Genomic DNA, 17817 nt, shown 5'->3' on the forward strand with positions numbered 1-17817 from the left:
GGAGCCCAAAACTGGATGCACTACTCCAGCTGCAGCTTCACCATGGCTGAATACAATGGGAGAATGACGTCCTGGGATTTGCTTTAGAAGCATCTATGGATGAAAGCCAGCATTTTGCTCGCTTTACTAGCAGCAGCATCATATTGAAGGTTGATGTTCATCTTGTGGTCAGTGATGACCCCCAAGTCCCTTTCATCCATAGTGCTAGCCAGCATAGCACTGCTGAACCTATAAGGGATCCGTGCCAGGGGCTGAGCTATAATGCTAGCCAGCTCCTTGAGTACCCTGGGGTGTAGACTATAAGGGCCAGCTGACTTGAAGGTGCCCAGCCTCTCAAGGTGTTCCTTCATGAGGTCAGCATTTATGGAGGGCAATGACTCTCCCTCACCCGTGTGTCCCTGTCCTGTAATGGGCAGGGGTGTCCCATGGGACTTGTGAAAAACTGATGTAAAGTACCCATTTAGTAGGTTGACTTTTTCCTGGGCATCGGGTGTCAGTTGTCCCAGGTGGTTTAGCAGGGGTCCAATGTTGCCCTTGCTTTTCCTCCAGTCCCCTATGTATCTAAAAAAGGACTTTTTATTATACTTGATACGAGTAGCCAGTTGGAGTTCCATCTCAGACTTGGCTTTCCTGGTTTGCTTCCTGCCGGTCCAGACCAGTGTAGAATATTCTTCCTAGGAGGTAGATCCCATCCTCCATCCTTTGTAGGTCTTTCTTTTTAGGTGCAGGAAGTCCAAGCTGACCCAAGGGGGCTGCTGTGCCCCTTTGCTGCCTTTCCTCTAAGACGGAATACCCTTAGCTTGTGTATCTAGGATCGCTCCCTTGAGGAGCAACCATTCTTCCTGAACTCCCCTCTCCTGGGGGTCATGGTCCCTTAGGGCCTCACTGACAAGCCTCCTGAGCTTGTCAAAGTCAGCTTTCCTGAAGTCAAGGACTTCTATATTGCTGACTGACTTGCCAGCTTTACAGCAGATGGTGAAGGTGATCAGCTCATGGTCATTGTCACCTAGCTTCCATTCAGTCCTTAGGTCACTGACCAGGTCGTCCCCGGTTGCCAGTACCAGGTTGAGCAGCACTTTACCTCTCGTTGGCTCGTAGACTTCTTGTGTCAGATAGAGCTCATCCACTCATGAGAGGAAGCTTTGCGACCACTTGGATTTCGCCAAGTGCTCTTCTCACAAGATGTCTGGGTAGTTGAGGTCTCCCATGACAACCATGGACTGGGAGCATGCGGCCTCAGCCAATTCCCTGGTGAACTCCTGGTCAAGCTCTTGATTTTGGGTGGCAGGTCTGTAGTAGACTCCCACCGTTGTGTCCCCTGTGCCATGTTCCCCATGGATTTTAACCCAGAGGGTCTCCAGTCATCCACCCTGGTCACCAATATCAGCTTGCAGGGATGCATAGCTCTCCTTGATATAGAAAGCTACACCCCCACCCCTCACCTGTACAGAGTATAGCCATCTATACCCATGGTCCAGTCATGGGTGGAGTCCCCCCAGGTCTCTGTTATCCTTATGACATCATAATTATTTGTGTTAAGCAGGAGGACAAGTTCCTCCTGTTTATTCCCCAAGCTGTTGGCATTTGTGTACAGGCCCCTTGGGGGCCCTTGCCTTGCCCACAGGTTGTTCCAGGCTAAGGCAGGGGAGGGCTGCCTTAAGTGCCTTGGCCTGCTGCATTTCCAAGGATTACTCAGTTGGCCAGCAGTGACAGTAGCCCCCGCCCCCCCGGTCCCGCAGCAGGCTTAGTTTAATCTGCGAGACATGGAACATATTATAGGGGAATTCAGAGCCACGTGTAACACCCTATGCATCGGGGCATTAAATGGGCAGCTGCCTGCATTTTACACCAGTTTATCCATCAAGTCATGACAGGGGAGACTGGGCAGACTGCCTTTAGACAGGTGGGTGCACCGACGTTAAAACCTGGCCCTGAGCTGGCCCCCTGTTACAGGAAGATTAGGCATTAGGGGTGCACTGATAAAGATTAATTGGCTGATATCAATAGCCGATTATTAAACAATTATATCAGATGATACTGGTCCAACAACCAATTTACAGGAATGCAACTGGGCAGTGTGGAAAACAGTGCCCTGCAGGTACATCTGTGGAGGGGAAGAGGCATGGGGGAGGGAAGGAATGTGAGTGGGGGGAAGATCAAAGCCCCATTGTGAGGGAGGGAGTGGGGCTGGGGGTGTTGGTAGTGAATGGGATCATGGGTAGGGAGTGGGACAGAGCTGCAGGCAGCTCATCCAGGGGATCAGCACGCCAGCATTTAAAAATGGTGGTGGGGGCACTTGAACTAAAGTTAGTCAAATGAGCTTTAGTTCAAGTGCTGCGACCACCATTTTTAACTTTGGGGGGATGCTTTTAACTGAAGTAGAGCTGAGCAGGGCAAGAGCAGATGTGGGCTGCCAACTGTGGGCTCGGAGCTCTCTACTCTGCTGCCTTTGTCCTGGGGACCTTACATCAGCCATGTATCCCCTGCCCACCCAGCAGCAGGAGGAACAATTTTCTGCCCCAACTGCTGCCTGGTGGGCAGGGGACTCATGACCAACACAGGGCTCAGGTTGTCTGCAATATACTTCAAAGAATTTGGAAAAAATATGACTGAACATGTTGGAACTGTTTTTCTCATTTTAATTATACAACATTATGGCCTGATCACATGCCACATTCAATATTTTAATTTAAAGTTGTTTTTAATGATACAAGTTCAAAAAAGTCCTCTTAAATGGTTACATTTCTGCTTTTTCATATTGGAATTTATTTTGCAATGGCCAAGGTGATTTACTTTTTTCAAACTTGTGTGGGTTTTTAAAGTGAATTTTTTTGGCTGAAACTTCTGTCAATCTGGAGGCATTTTTAACTGACATTTTTAAGTCTGAAAATAAAATAGATGTAGAACTCAATCCTTCAAGTGTGTACGCATTTGAGTGACTTTACTTGTGTCAGTATTGTCCTTGAAATCAATGGAATTATTTACAAAAGTAAGTGCAGTTACAGTTTTCAAACTTTATATCAGAAATACTGACACCTCAGCTGTTGTGTTACTTTCCACAATTGTACAACAGTCTCACATTCATACCAATATTATTTTTGAAAGGCATTGACTTGCCATCCCTTATTTTACTGTTATCACAGTTGTCTAGTGAAAAAGTTATAGATCCTGGTTAATAACTTGTAATATGTATGTATTGTGAACTAATGTTTTAAGATCATGTTTTATAATGTAGATTTTATAAACCTTTGCTAGTTTTGCTCATGTTTGTTTTTCAGCAGGGATAGGAGTATGTCTATAACAGTATGACTAATTATCTTTACATGCATTTATCACTAAATAAACTTCACACAAGACAGCAAGATTGTTTACTTAAGCAGTATAATACTGGGAATGGTAGATAGCTCTAGAACATAGGATTACATTGCCAGAATGGCACTATTTATTAAGCTATGATAACGCTAATGTTCCTCTTTGATGTATAGCATGTGCGACTTCAGCTGAACTTGTAGAGAGCCTTAAGGATGTTTCATTGAACATTTAGTATGGCAGCAAGCCAGAATACATTTAGCCTAAACCCAGATGACAGGTTGGTAATGAGGTAGTGATTGATGACCACTGCTTCCTTATGAAAACCTGCTTGATATGCTGGGGGGGAAATGCATTGCTAGCTCTTTTCATTTCACTCCCTCTATATTAGTTATTCTTACTGTAGAAGAGTTGCATAGGCTTGTGGTTATTCACTCTTGGCTTCACTTTTAGATGACAATCAAGCATTCATATGAGATTTTTAGAAGCACAGCCCAAAGGCTATATATACGTGCAATTCAAATCTTAATTTCAAGGGTTTTTATTATAAAAAATAACTGCAATTATGTTACCTATAAAACAACATGTAATATTCCTGTTACCTGCTTTCTGTAACTTTACAAGTTCTGAGATTCTCCTCCCATGTCATCTAAAAAGCTCTGTTTTCCCTTGCAAGGTATAATGAGAGATTTGGTCCAAAGGTTATAAAACATGGCTAAAACAAAACTGAGAGAAGACTTCTCTTTGCTTTTCTTTAGTCCTCCTAACAAGTTTTCACATCACTTATTTAGCTCAGGTAAGTCTGGGCCCTGTGCATCTGGGAGGATATGTAAACTTTCCACCAGATATTTCTACCCAGGCCCATATTAACTGGAAGAAAAGCTGCAGAGGAGTTTGTGGTGGTGACACACAGCCGTACACATTCCATGTGGAAATAGAGCTTTCCAGAGCTTCAGGGTGACTAGCCAGGTCTTAGCACGGAACAGCTGGAAATCAGCCCATAATGACAACAGACTGAGCCAGGTTAGTTATGAAGAGTACATGTGACAGCAGACAGCCAGTGCTATGACATAAAGCAGACATCAAGTACAAGTGTTTCTGTAGGGAAGAGAGTTCCCTTGCCTGTACCTGGGAGTGAAAAGAGTTGAGAGGTGGTGGTGACAGCAGCAAGACACAGAGACACTTTCCACTCTCCTTTTGTGAATACTTAAAAGGTGATTTAGTGGCTAGATAAGAGTCATAATGAGATGATGAAGACAGCACTTTGGATCTGCAGACCTGATAAAATGCTGCAGGAGACAGTCAAGTCATCTGAAGATTGCCATTTGGGCTCAGTGGCATTGCAAATCTGAGTTGGCATGGAAGAGGGACATGCTTTGGGACCAGCCACTTTTATACTCTTTGTCATTGAGGAAAAAGCTACATGTAATGGTTATTAAACACCTGAGCGACACCAATTGGGGATTTTGTAATCTTCAGAACCCAGAAGTTTTAGGTGGAACCAGGGATGACTATAAAATCATCTGAAAAGAGGAAGAGAAGGATAAGGCAAAAAGCCACCAGGCCTTCATGAGTTAAAAAGACCTAAGATGTGTGAGTTTGTACACATCGTATTTAGTACCATAGTTCCACAGGGAGGATGGGAGCAACTCTTCAGAAGAGGAGTAGACTCATTTGTGATTAATGTTAGAAGGGAACTGGCTCCTGGCTGAGTGTGCAAGGGAGTCATACTGAAACAGGGTGCATAGCTCTGATACAGGAGCCCGGCTGTGAGCTCATGAAGGCCTGGTGGCTTTTTGCCTTATCCTTCTCTTCCTCTTTTCAGACGATTTTTATAGTCATCCCTGGTGTGAATAAGTCTGATTATGGCACTGTCTTTTCTCATCCGGTCACCCACCTCTGGCCGGAAGTGTGCCGTTCCCGGAGCGGCGTACATCAGAACCGCCTGCCACGACTTGGATGGTTACTATGTTCAGTGATTCTTTCTAGCATGCGCCAGGCCAGAAATGAGACTTTCCCGTCACCTCAGAGGGGTGGTCCTTGAGGGCTCCTTCCTCCCCTACACCCTCGCCCGGGCCTCCGGGCCAGTTCGCAGTCAGTCTCTCAACCCCCCCCTTTTCCTTAGGGCGGGAGTGCAGGCCAACGCCTGAGATACACGAGTCCCAAAAATCACCCTGTCCAGGGTTACACTCAGTTCACTCGCGGGTACCAAATCCCAGCTTTCTATGATCCGCTGGCCCGTGTAGAATTCCTCAAAGTCTGTATCCGGGGAACACCTTTTGTTCCCTTGAGAGTCCTCCCCTCATTGGACAAACTCTTCCCTTGCACTGGTATGCTGGGGTGCCACTAGCCACCCTAAAGGTTAAGCTGCCTGCCGTGACAATCCCGCCATGGTAGGGTGCTTCCGACCAGCACAGCCTCCACCACCAACTTCAGGGTCTACAGCCCTCATCGTCTCGCCCCTTCCGGGACCTTACCCTTGCCCCAGAATGTACGGGATGGCCGCATGCCGGAGCGTCTCCCCCGCGCTGAGCTTCTGCTGGCAGTCTGCTCCCGCACCGGCACTTCCGGTCTGCTGCTCCTTGGTCCCGGGCTCACCTTTAAGTCTGCCGGCTTCTCTTTACACCTGTAACAGGTGAGTAAGTGCCCTGCCTCCCGGGGCTGCTGGTAGGCAGTTGCAGCGGCGCCTTCTGCCCCGCGGGTCTTGGAGCTTGTCCACCTCACCTCCCGGGGTCGTGGGCGGACGGTAGCTGTGGAGCCTTCCGTCCCGCGGGTCTCGGGGCTTGACTGCCCCGCCACACTTGCACACCTGGTTCTAGTCCAAGGAAGGACCAAGCAGGTGATTGCATGATTGTTTGTGTAAGTGTTTGCTTTGTTATGGACATTGGTTTCCTTGTGGGGACAAGTTTGCCCTAGGAAAAATAAAGAACTGAGCGACAACCCACTATATGTGGTGGAGAACCTGGGCAGTCTAAACCCTCAACTCAGCCATGGAGACCAAAACCCTGCTAAAAAGACTGGAGGAGCTGCAGTAGCAGCTCCAAAATCAGCAATAGCAATTCCAGAGAGAGCAGCAGCAACAACTGCAGTAGTTTCCGTAAGAGCAGCAGCAGCAGGAGTTCCTGTAACAGCAATTGGATGCGAGACAGACCCCGTACCCACAGTGGTGAGTCACAGGGTTCCCCAAGGTCATAGGGATGGGACCAGCAGATGATCCAGAGGCTTTTCTTGCCCCATTTGAATGGGTGGCAGAGGCATATCAATGGCCACAGGACACGTGGGTTATGAGGGTGGCACCCCTGTTAACTGGGGGAGGCATAGGCTGTGTGCCAGGACACGGGAGCAGACTCAGCCTGAGATTACATGCTAGACCAGTTGAGACTCATGGAGGAGGCTTACTGCCCCCAGTTCTGGGAGGAAGCTTGGAACCCTAATGTACAGCCCTAGGTTATAGTCCAGAAACTAAAACACTTATGCATCTGACGGCTTAACCCAGACTCCTGGTTGGCTGTAGAGCTAATGAAACTAATAGCATTGGGACAATTCTGCATCATCCTCCCAGTAAGAGCCTGAAAGTGGGTGTATTGTCACTGGGTGGCCAGCCTGAAAGAAGCCACATTGCAGGTAGAGGACTTTGCGGAGGTGGACTTAGACTGCTGGGAACCCCAGGGAAGCCATCAGTCTACAGGCCTGAGGAGGCTAGGACTCTATGGCAAACCAGCTGGGAGTCTAGGGAGGCCTCTGGTGGGGACATTACCTCCATCTCCCGATACCTCAGACAGGAGAGCCTTCAAGTGGGGGGCCTGGAGAAGAAGACAGCCTGGGCATCCACACAGCCTATGGGGAGGAAGGGAAGGCACAGATAATGTGCTTCCACTGCAGGGAGAAAAGGCACAGATATCAGTACTGCCCACAGATGGACTATGGATACTCCCATGCCTTGGTCTCAGAGGCAAGATGGGGAGCCCAGAACCAACGGGATATGTGATCCCTGTAAAGATTGCACGTATCTGTGTGGTAGTGTATCCCAGTGGGGATATCTTTGTGGTCAGGTTGGGAATATCTATGTGAAGATATCCACAGGCATTCATGGGGGTGCATGCATTCATGGGAGTACTTGACCATTCCTCATAGGCCTTCTGAGCCTGACTGTCAGGGGGCTGGAGGGGTATGTAAGCGTGGCAGTTGTCTGCCATCTAGCCTAGTCCATGGTGATGGGGGTGTGACTGGGGCTTGTGATCCAGTTGACTCAGAGAATAGATAATGCCCAGGTGGACCCCAATCTTACATAACCAGAACTAGGGGAGAGATTTCCCTTTTAAGACCCACAACTTTTCAGACTGCAACCCAGATTACCCTGAGACTGGCACCAGGTCAGTCAGGAGGCCGCACCAGCCAGAGAAAACACTCCCGGAAAGGGATCAGGGTGCAGTGTGACCTGAACCCTCCTTTAAAGGAAGAGGAGGATCAAGGGGACCTCTGGCACTTAGCAGGAGGGTGGATTAGATCAAGTAGAGGAAGGCTAAGTTTTCATCTGGGATGAAAGAGAGAATCTGGTATGGGCCCTTTTGTATGGCTTGTTGTGGCAGAAAAATTGGGTCATAGGTGCATGTTTAGCCACCTAGGACCCCTGTTTTGAGCTTAGGGGACCTTTTGATGATAGTGACCAAAGACAAGGTTACTGGGGCCTGGCAGTCCTAACTATTGGTTCTGATACAATACTATCACTAGGTTTTGACACTGGCACATGGAATACACTAGGGCAGGAGGGTGTGTGTGTGTGGGGGGGGCGCATTTGGGGGTAAAAAGACCCAGGAAAGAGTGCTGGCAAGGTTTTTTTGGCTTGGAATACAAGGAAATTAAAGACTGTTGTGCATCCTGCCCTAAGTGCCAGCTGGTTGCCTCCCAGATTGCCCATAAGTCCACACTGGTGTCCATCCCACTCAGCATACCATTTGAGCAGGTTGGAGTGGACTTGATGAGACTCAAGTCCACTCAAGTGCAACTCAAGGAGATCCAGGTTCATTTTGGTCCTCAGCGAATATGCCACCTCTTACCCCAAGGCAGTAGTGATCTGCTTGGCATCAGCACAAATGGTGGCCACAGAGCTAATATGTTTTTTCTCCCAGATGTGCATTCCCAAGGAGGTTTTAATGGACATAAGTACAGCATTCATGTCCCAGTTATTACAGGATGTCTGGGACTTATTGAAGGTCCATTTGGTAAGAACATCGGTGTACCATACCCAAACAGATGGCTAAGTTGAAAGATTTAATTGAACACTGAAGAGGATGTTGAGGAAATTTGTAACAGATTATCCACAAAATTGGGATCAGTTACTGCCATACCACTTGTTTGCCATACAAGAGGTTCCACAATCTGCCACAGATTTTTTGATCTTTGAGTTGCTGTATGGGAAGCAGCCTTGAGGCATGCTGAACCTTTTGGAAGAGTCCTGCCAGGTCCAGGGGACTCTTAGACAAAACATACCTTGGTATGTTTTGAAGCTGAAGGAGAGGTTAGATCTGGTGGGGACCCTTGCAAAGAAAAATCTCAAAGCAGCCCAGCAGGAGTAAAAAACCCTCAATATAATAGAAATACTCGACTCCATGTGTACCAGCTAGTGGGTAGAGTCCTGATATTACTCCCCTCCTCCAAAAGTAAGTTACTGGTGAAGTGGCAGGGACCTTTTGAGGTTCTGTGAAGGGTTGGGCAGGTAAATTATGAGGTTTGCCTGGTGGGGAAACTGCAAGGGTCACAGATGTACCACATTAATGTGTTGAAACTCTGGAAGGCTTGAGAGCCCTGTCTGGTCTCTGTGGGCTCCTATACACATGCAGAGGTTGCTCTGATGCACTGTAATAACAATGTATAATTACGGTGTATCCAGACTCCAACATTATGTGTATCAGCATCCCCATGCTGAAAAATGGTGGTGGGGGTACTTAAACTAAAGCTTGTTTGACATGCTTCTGTTGCCATTTTTCAGTATGGGGACACTGATACACATGACACTCTGAGTGCTTTAATTAGAGCAGCTCTCGGAGCCACCCGCACATCTATAAATGCTCAATGTGTCTACTGGAAGCTGATCTATGAATTCCAGTTCTACTCACAGATTTGATAATAGGTGTCAAGCTAGTGGAGAGATTGACCCCAATTTAGCAGATAGAAATGAAGAGCCTCCTGGTGAAATTTAAAGAGATGTTTACCAGGAATCTGGTCTGGACTATGTTAATAGAACACTGTCTTATCCTCAGGTTAGGCTGTACAATTCAAAAGGAATGCACACGAACCCCTGCCCAGCTCAGGGAAATGGTAAGACAGGAACTTAAAAAGAAGTTGGACCTAGGGGTATAATTGAGGAATCGAGCACCAAGTGGAGTAGTCCAACTGGGTTGGTGCCAAAGCCTAACCACACCATTCAGTTTTGCATTGACTTCTGCAAAGTCAACAGTGTTTCAAAATGTGATACATACCTTATGACCCAAATAGATGATATGGCAAAGGGAATAGGTAACACTAAGTATATAACCACCTTGGACTTCAGCAAGGGATACTGTATAATCTCCTTGGATCCTGCATCTCAGAAAATTACAGCCTTTGCAACATCCTGGGGGCTTTACCACTTCAAGACATTACCTTTGGTTTACATGGAGCCCTGGTGACCTTTCAGTGGTTAATAGACTGGGCATATGCAGCTGCTTATCTAGATGATGTGGTAATATTCACCAGGACATAGGCAGAACATCTCCAATGGGTGAAATAAGTGTTAAAGTTGATATGAGCATCTGGTCTAATGACTAACCCGACTAAGTGTCACCTGGGGTATATACTAGGCAATGGGAAAACTAGGCCCCTAGTTGACAAGATAAAGTTCTTGGTGGAAACACTGGTGCCTACAACTAAAAAACAGGTGAAGTCATTTTTGGGCTTGGCCAGCTACTACTAACATGTCATCCCACGATTTGAGGCCATTGCAGCCCCACTGACTGACCCACTGAGCAAGGGAATGTTGCAAGACAGTGTTTGGGATAGTAAAATGGCTACTATGCAGTGTACCAGTCCTGCATAGCCTGGACTTGACAAAATAATTTAATAATAGATACCTCAGAGCAAGGTCTGGAAGTGGTTCTTTCCCAAGAGTTTGAGGATGGGGACTACCCCATTCTGTACATCAGTAGGAAAATCTTTCCCTGGGAGTAGAAGTATGTTGTCATAGACAAGAAGTGATTAGCAGTTAAAGTGGGCGGTTGAGGGTCTCCACTGCTATGTCTTAGGGGCTTGGTTTTCTTTGGTCACTGACCATGCTCCTTTACCATGCAGGAGGCGAACCCCCAGCTGACAAGATGGTACCTCTCTCTACAACCTTTTGATTTTGTGATACATCACTGCCCTGGGTTGGCATATGCGAATGCTGACTTCTCCAGGGGAAAAAGGCAGATGAGGGAAGGACTGAAGGAAAGGAAGAGTGTATCTTGGACTCCACTTTTGGGGATGGTCTGTGTAACTGGGTGCATAGCTCCTGGGTGGGAGCCCAACTGCAGGGGGTCAAATGAGTAATCTCCTCGTTGCTCAGGGAGATGGGAGCCAGCTGAGAGGGCTGATTCCATCCCAGAGGAAGTTAAAATCTAAAAGGAAGGGGAGTTGATGGAGAGAGGAAAGAAGGCAGTGCAGAGGAGGTAGCATGGAGCTGCATGGATTTGAGAGAGGACCTTAACTGTGAGTTAACCCTATATTGTTTGTATGATTATTTGTTTAAGTGCTTGCTTTGTTGTGCCCCAAGAAAAATAAGGAACTCGGGAGCAATCTACTACACATACTAATTGCTGGTGCCTCCTGGTGGAAGTATCCATTGGAGGTCATTGTTCCAAAGAGGATTCTTTTCCTTGGTAAACCCAAGTGAGAAATGTAGTCTTTAGCAGCCCTCTGCTGTGTGGAAATGATTAAGGAAAAAGTAATGGCCTGTTCCATATGAACTACTACTACTGTCAGATAGTTCCTAAATTAGTTAAATTAATCAAGTTGCACTCTAATTAAATCACATGCTTTGCATCTTACCTTCCTCCTTGTATTGGGACAATCCTCATTCAGTGTTCCTCTCATTCATGATTCTTTTGAATACCATCAGCTTACATGGTTGGCTTGTCGGGGAACTCTGTCTTCCTTTTTACTTATAAAGTGCCAAATCAATATTGTGCAAATTAATGTACATGTAAATGCTGCCTTCATTTCATGTGAAATTATGGTTTGTAATTTCTTTTTAGTGTTTATCATGTCCTAACATCTCATATTTTGCCCTGAGTGAGAATTGCAGGATTTGTCTCATCACGCTTGTTTTAAATGCTTGTTTTCTTAGGAATGTTTTGATTCAGTCCTGCAAGCATTTATGGTTATAACACTTCACTAATTGAAACAGCTGTGTTTTGTTGCCCATTGACCATGGACAGAGATGAAGGCAGGTTGTTGAGTTTTATTTTTCTTAAATACATCCCTGAAAAGCTGAATATTAACCAGTGGTATCTGAGGACATAGTGTGACTAACGGCGATATGCTCTTGTAATTTATACACTGAAAATCTTAGCACTTACTGTGCTATCTGCTTCCAGATTCTATATGCAACTAAAAGTCTCTTACTTGGTTTGTTGCCATACCAATACACTAAACAAAACTGGCAGCTTATAGCAGACTTCCACACTCCACAGCTAGAGATGCAGCCTAAAGAAATGTGGGAGAAGTTGTTGGAAAGTCACTCATGTTAAAAAAAAGGGGGGGAAAAAAGAAAGGAAATGTATATGAGCCCTCTTCCAACAAAAGCTTAAGCATATGCTGCATTTTATCTGCTGTGAGTCGTCCCATTGCAGTTAATGGGGTGCCTGAAGTTAAATTACAGTGCATGAAGTTAAACACCAGCATAAGCTTCTGCAGGATATTGCAGAAAATTGATAATGGTTTTAGACTTCTCAGAGCCTTTGCCTACTACTTACAAAAGAGATTCTCTAAGGCTAGGGACAGGCCCTTAAAAAGCCTGAGCCTGAATTGGTTCAGTCTTTGCAAGTTAGTGTAACGTGGCTAGGCTGAACTGGTTTGAAACTGGACAGATGTTCTCTCTGGACTGAGGACATTGAAGCACATGCCTGCAGTGGCTCAGGCTATAAGCTGGGGGGCGCTAGAGCAGCCCTCCCTTTCCTTCCAGTGCTGAGCTAAGGGCACTGTGGCTTTTCCCTGCTGGCTGCTCGAGGGGAAATTTTCATCTGTTTATGATTTTCATTTGTTTACTTTAGTCAACAGCCTCTCTCCTTTACTTCAAACTTCTTAAACCACTTACTGGCTGACCTGTTGATTAGCTCCAAAAGTCCTAAGTAGTCACTGTTCTGTCTGGCTATCCCAGTGAAATTGGAGAGAGACACACACACCTCTCAGCATTAGCTAGCATACCACATGCCTGGGGCTGGGGTCCCTGCTGTGGGAGGGAGGGGGGATTTCATTCTTGAGTAGAGTGCAGACCCTGCTGTGTCTGCAATCTCTGCCAGAGCCTTACACAGCATTAGCTAGCATACCACATGCTGGCTACAGTCTGTGCTATGGAAGAGAAGACGAAGGGATCTTTGCTTAAGCAGTGAGTGGTGAGAGGAGGATGAGGGAGGCATGGGAAAGCCAGCAGACCCTGCTGGGCCTTCAAGTCTGTGCTGAGCTGCAGCCAGAGAGCAGAGAGGAGGGGCCAGTTCTGCTGTGGATCAGAGAGCTCCACTCAGCTCAGAGAGCATGCTGGGGGACTCTGATTTAACTTAAACCAGCAAGGGGTCTGGGACATAAGCTGGTTTGACCCAAATCAGTTAAGTTTGATACTACATTCAACCAGCTTGATCTCAGTTTCAGCCATTTTCAAACTAGTTTATGTGCACTTGAACATCTGTTCTGTTACAGGTTTAAACTAGTTTCTGATCACTTAAATCAGTTTATGTGTAATGTCTGTCCCTAGCCTAAGGGTATGAATAAGTGTTCACTGCACCCAGTTTAGGTTTCAACTTACTTTACAATGCCTAAGCCTAAACCTAAACTAGGAGTGGCACATTGCAGGCATTTGCCACTTGCAGGAGCACCACAAGCAGCCCAAGAAAGGTAATTCAGGGTTGGGGTGAGAGGCTAACAGGTCCAGTATGGGGGTTGCCTGGTCAGGCCGCATGGTCAGGGGGCTAAAAAAAGCCTGGACAGAGTCAGGGGGTGGGAACTGCATAGCTCCACGGCTGGCGTATATGGCTGGGTTCTCCTACCCCCATAGCTGTGCTGTGAATGTGTGCAGGTGTTCTCTAGGTCAGGTTAGCCCTTCATATAGTGGCTTAACACTTTTTTTTTTAAAGTAAACTTAAGTCTAAACTAAACTATCTATAATATATATTTTTTCTTTTTTGTTAAACATGAGTGAGTTTTCAGCAATGTCTCCCACATTTCTTTAAACTGCATCCCTTGCTGTGAAGTGTGTAGGTCTACTAAACTTAGGCCAGGCACACAATTTTTTCAGTGAGTTAAACCCTGTAAGAGCTTACTTGACCAGGCATTTAGATCAACCTAAACTTGGTTTGGTCATTCTAAATAACACTTGTATGTACCCTAACTGTATCACTTTCTTATTACAAGGGGGAGCCGGTTAACTTTAACTGCCTCTCTAGTAGAGTGAATGACTGGAATTTCACAGGTCAGCAAATCAAGAAGCCATTTTTCTCCTTTTTCTGTCATCCAGTGTCTGTGCCTTACAGTGATATCCTAATACAATCAAATACAGCGCTCTCCAACACCAATCATAGAATCAAAGCAAATTAAGGTTGAAAGGGACTTCAGGAGGTCATCTAGTCCAATCCCCTGTGTACCTGCCTGGTTTTGAACACCCGGTCTCGTGCTCTGCGCCCCCGGATGTTCGAAGTTGTCTGCCCCTTTGGTCTTAGCGAGTTGATGTCGTCAACCCGAATTGCCACTCCCCAATCTCGCCAGCCACAACTTGATCTTACCACAGTGATGGGGATTGACTATCGTGGCTCCTTATTCCAGGGACCATGGGACATTGGTCTTCTGCAAGGCTCCTTCTCCCCTTTACCTCGCCCTTACACCACACCTCGATGGATCTTGATGTTTGTTGGCCACATCTCTCTGATCGTTGGGACCTGGGACCCTCTGCCCAGTCAGCTTTAGGAATTCAGCTAGCTCTTCCGCACCTACCAGCTGCTAGCTCTGACCCAGCTACTCCCCATCAATGCTATACACCTCACCTCCCTTTGCACAGTGGGTAACAGAACAAAACACAAGTTAAACTACTGGCAGTAACACCAGTTCGTAAGGGCTGTCCGTTGCCCCTTTCTATGACTGTACCTATCTCCCGCTCTGCTGGCCCAGTTGCCGGCTCTCAAGCCTCAACCCGCCTAACCTTGGCCTGGGGGCAGCCTACAGTGCTACAGGTGGGTCCCCTCGACGCGTCTCCCCCACAGCTCTTCTTCGGAGCCTCCTTCACCCTCCGTAATCCCACCTGGATGGGTGATCTGGAGCCTGTCGCATCTTTGTATCCTCTGAGGGCTCCTCCAGGTCTCAGAGTTCCTTTACCCTTCTTGGTCTCTGCACCTTGACCTTACATACTCATCTCCTTCCTTGCTGCCAGTGATGGTCTTCTCCTGCAGGACCCTGCTCTCTCCACTGGGGCTGCTGGCTGCAAGCCTCCATACTCCTTTGCTCTGAAGGGACTTGGAGAGAGCTTCTTTTTCTGGCGCTCCACCTCCTCTCCCTCCTTCAGGGCTGCGTTCTGCTGTTTTTAAAGTCCCTGACTAAAAGTTCATCCCCCCCAACTCTCAGCTGGACGTAATTTTATAAATAGGCAGCTAACGAGCCACTCGGGTCCTGCTGCCACTTCAGGTTTTGCCGCACCGCTTCCTGAAGGTGAGGACTTGTCTATTTGGTTTTCTTTTCTTCCTTTTGCCTTTCCTTCCTTTTCCTGCTCCCCTGGTTCCTCCCGGGCTCCCTGCGATTTTCGCCTTGGCTGCTCCCTGAGACACCCTGCTTAAAGTAGGACCATCCCTAACTAGATCATTCCAGACAGAGCTTTGTCAAGTTACGCCTTAAAAACCTCCAAGGATGGAGATTCAGCCACCTCTCTGGGTAACCTGTTCCAGTGCTTCACCACCCTCCTAGGGAGAAAGGTTTTCCTAATATCCAACCTAAACTTCCCTTGCTGCAACTTGAGACCATTGCTCTTTGTTCTGTCATCTGCCACCACTGAGAACAGTCCAGCTCCATCCTCTTTGGAACCCCCTTTAGGTAGTTAAAGCCTGCTCTTAAATCCCCTCTCAGGCTTCTCTTCTCCAGATTAAATAAACCCAGTTCTCTGAGCCTCATAAATCATGTCCCCCAGCCCCTGAACCATTTTCATTGCTCTCTGCTGGACTCTGTCCAGCTTGTCTACATTCTTTCTATAGTGGGGGGCCCAACACTGGACACAATACTCCAGATGTGGCCTCACCAGTACAGAATGGAGTGGAATAATTACTTTCCTTGATTCGCTGGCAACAATCTTACTAATGCAGCCTGGTATGCTGGTAGCCATCTTGGCAACAGAGACACACTGCTGACTCGTATCCTACTTATTGTCAACTGTAACACCAGGTCCTTTTCTGCAGAGCTGCTGCCCAGCCAGTCAGCCCCCAGCCTGTACTGGTGCATGTGACTGGTGCATGATCAAATATTGTATCAACAGCATTCCCTTCCCTGAAGTTTGCTTCATCCATTCTGGCTTTAAATAATTAAAGCCCCTGCCCCAGCCCTGATACTATCTGTAGGCAAGGCAAGAGCCCCCAAGGGGACACTGGGTTAAAATCCATGGGGAACACGGCACAGGGGACACAACAGTGGGAGTCTACTACAGACCTCCCACCAAAAGTCAAGAGCTTGACCAGCCGTTCACCTGGGAACTGGCTGAGGCTGCATGCTCCAGGACCATGGTTGTCATGGGTGACTTCAGTTACCCAGACATCTCATAGGAGGATCACTCAGCAAAATCCGAGTGGTCACAAAGCTTCCTGTCGGGTGTGGATGACTTCTACCTGACTTAAGTCTATGAGCCAATGAGAGGTAAAGTGCTGCTCAACCTGGTACTGGCTACTGGGGATGACCTAATTGGCGACCTAGTGATTGATGGATGGGAAGCTGGGTGATAGTGTCCACGAACTGATCACCTTCACCATCCGCTGTAAAGCTGGCAAGTCAGTCAGGACTTCAGGAAAGCTGGCTTTGACAAACTCAGGAGGCTTGTCAGTGAGGCCCTAAGGGATCACAACCTGAGGGGGAGGGGAATTTAGGAAGAGTGGTTGCTTCTCAAGGGAGTGATCCTCAGTGCACAAGCTAATTCTATTCCATCTTGGAGGAAAGGCAACAAGAGGGCACAGCAGCCCCCCTGGCTCTCCAGGGATCTAGCAGATATCCTGAGGCTAAAAAGAGAGCTCTACAAAAGATGGAGGATGGGATTCACCTCCAAGGAGGAATGGTCTACACTGGTCCGCTCCTGCAGGGAGCAAACCAGGAAAGCCAAGGCTGCAACTGAACTGCAACTAGCTTCAAACATCAAGGACAATAAAATTCCTTTTTCAGATATGTGGGGAGCCGGAGCAAAAGCAAAGGGCAACATTAGATCCCTGCTGAACCAGATGGGACAACTAATGCCCAGGAAAAAGCCAACCTATTAAATAGGTACTTTGTGTCAGTCTTTCATCAGTCCCATGGGACTCCCATGCCCACTACGGGACAGGTAGGTCCAGGTGAGGGAGATCCCCTGCCCTCCATAAATGCTGACCTCGTAACGGAACACCTTTAGAGGTTGGATACCTTCAAGTCAGCCAGCCCTGACAATCTACACCCCAGGGTACTCAAGGAGCTGGCTAGCATTATAGCCCGGCCTCTGGCACTGATCTTTGAAAACTCCTGGCGCTCTGGTGTAGTGCCCAAAGATTGGAAGAAGGGCAATATGGTGCCTATCTTCAAGAAAGGGAGGAAAGTGGATCTGGCTAACTATAGGCCTATCAGCCTGACTTTTATCCTGGGGATGGTCTTCGAAAAGTTTATTAAAGAGGCCATCCTTAATGGACTGGCTGACACCAACATCCTGATGGATAGCCAGCACAGGTTTGTTGCGGGTAGGTCTTGCTTGAATTACCTTCTATGACCAGGTGACCTATCACCTGGACAAGGGAGAAGAGATAGATGTCATATATCTTGACTTCAAAAAAGCCTTTGATCTGGTATCCTGTGATCACCTCTTGGCAAAACTGGCCAATTGTGGCCTTGGGTCCACCATGATCCGCTGGCTGGGGAATTGGCTCTGTGGTCGGACCCAGAGGGTGGTAATTGATCATGGTGCCCTGTGACCAGTGGGGTCCCCCAAGGCTCTGTCCTTGGACCCATATTGTTCAACAACTTCATTAATGAAGTGGACATTGGAGTCAGGAGTGGACTGGCCAAGTTCGCTGTTGACAC

General features: G+C 47.3%; 1 protein-coding gene and 1 long non-coding RNA gene across 2 annotated transcripts in view; both read left to right on the forward strand.

Moving 5' to 3' along the window:
• LOC109307261 overlaps window positions 1-6156 on the forward strand; it is a 21255-nt gene extending 15099 nt beyond the window's left edge. Inside the window, exon 3 of the long non-coding RNA XR_002100216.1 lies at window positions 6146-6156. This is a non-coding gene — a long non-coding RNA (uncharacterized LOC109307261). The remainder of the gene's footprint in view (window positions 1-6145) is intronic.
• DPYD (dihydropyrimidine dehydrogenase) overlaps window positions 1-17817 on the forward strand; it is a 672292-nt gene that overhangs the window by 258695 nt on the left and 395780 nt on the right. The window lies entirely within an intron of this gene.

This window comes from Crocodylus porosus, unplaced genomic scaffold (genome assembly GCF_001723895.1).
Source record: "Crocodylus porosus isolate Cpor-Errol unplaced genomic scaffold, CroPor_comp1, whole genome shotgun sequence".
Classification (NCBI taxonomy): Eukaryota; Metazoa; Chordata; order Crocodylia; family Crocodylidae; genus Crocodylus; species Crocodylus porosus.